Source organism: Leptonychotes weddellii, unplaced genomic scaffold (genome assembly GCF_054177405.1).
Source record: "Leptonychotes weddellii isolate Sample4059 unplaced genomic scaffold, ASM5417740v2 HiC_scaffold_30513, whole genome shotgun sequence".
Taxonomy (NCBI): domain Eukaryota; kingdom Metazoa; phylum Chordata; class Mammalia; order Carnivora; family Phocidae; genus Leptonychotes; species Leptonychotes weddellii.
This window is the reverse complement of record NW_027901509.1, coordinates 1-1,508: the sequence shown is the minus strand read 5'-3', so window position 1 is coordinate 1,508 and position 1,508 is coordinate 1. Positions and strand designations below refer to the sequence as shown.

General features: G+C 51.3%; 1 pseudogene; it reads right to left on the bottom strand.

The window, feature by feature from the left end:
* Positions 1–298: 298 nt before the first annotated feature.
* Positions 299–1,214, bottom strand: LOC145719112 (nitric oxide synthase-interacting protein pseudogene; annotated as a pseudogene).
* Between the last annotated feature and the right edge of the window lie 294 nt (positions 1,215–1,508).

The following is a 1,508-nucleotide window of genomic DNA, read 5'->3' as shown; positions in this document are numbered from 1 at the left end:
CCTTCTGGTGGTTGGGTAATACCACTCAGCATCTTCATGGTAACTAATAATTCTGAGCCTCTTTTCGTATGCTTACAGACATACTCACATTCTTTTGTGAAGTGTTTTTTTCTCAATTTTTATTATGTTTTTTTTAAAGATATTTTAATTTGATGAAGTCCACTTGTCTTTTTTTTCTTTTATGGTTCCTGTTTTTGATAGCCTACGAAATTTTTACCTACCCTACCATTTGCACAAGTGCCCTGTTTTAATTTTTTTTTCTTCCGCGTCCAAGCCCGTTTATTTGGTGTCCCGCACACTAGGCCTCTATCACCAGCCTCGACTTCTCCACCTGCAGTGCCACTCCAGAGCCCGGGAAGCCTGTCACTTGCTGCAGCACACTGATGTCGTGCGTGGTCCAGGAGCTTCTCCCCGTTCACGGGGTCTGCCACAACCTGCTGAATCAGCTTCTGCTCACACTCCCAGTTGACCACAGCCCCAGAAGGCCAGGGCAAAAGCGTGAGGCACGGCACCTCTCAGGCTGTCTCGGACCAGCGCACACACGCAGCGCTCACCGCGCCCGACGAACCCCACGTAGTCCGAGGAGCAGGCGAACAGCGATGAGCGCATGCGCGCCAGGTCTGACATCCGCAGTGGCTCTCCGGACCTGGGGCTGATCACCGTGCGTGAGGGCTTCTCCAGCTTGGTGGCCTTGGATTGGAGGGGGAGGTCGGTGACAGGATCCAGAGGCTGGGCAGTGCTTTGTCTTTGTGCTTGCCTGCGGGGCATGCAGTGGCCGCGGGCCAGGCATCCTCTGGGCCTATCCCCCCAGGCGGCCTTGGACATGAAAAGTTGAGGAGCTGTCGCATGATGGCTGCTTCCTTCTGCAGGAAGCCCTGCATCTTCTGCGCCGCAGCCGCAGCTGCTTTTTCTGCCCCTCACGTCGGGCACCCTACTGCTTCTCATAGACCTTCAGCTGCCAGCGGCGAAATCCTTCTGGTGTGAAGTGAACCCCAGGACTGCGTCGCGCTCACCCAGGTAGCTCTCTGGGGTGACGGCCGGTCGTAGGCAGGGCTGCACAGAGAGGCAGGTGCAGCCGAAGTCCTTGAGGGCATGCCGGCTCGGTGGAATGTTCTGGGTCCCACAGCTGGGGCCGCTGGGGCCTTCTCGTCGTAGGTGTAGGCAGTCCTCACCCTGCAGTTCCTGCCATACTGTGTCTTCCTCACAAACGACTCCTCATATCTTCGTTGCTTCTTCAACTGTGTCTATACTGTGTTTTCTTTTAGGAAGTTTATGCCTTTATGTTTACGTAGATGATCTACCCCAAATTAATATTTGTGTATTAGTGTAAACTAGGAGTCAAGGTTCATGTTTTCCGATATTTATTCAGTTATTTCAACTCCATTTGTTGAAAAGACTTATTTCTTTAATGAATGGCTTTGGTGCCATTGTTGAAAATTATTTTTGAATATGTGAGTCTTTTTCTGGACTCTGTTTTTACACCAGTACCACTCTATCTTAAATACTGT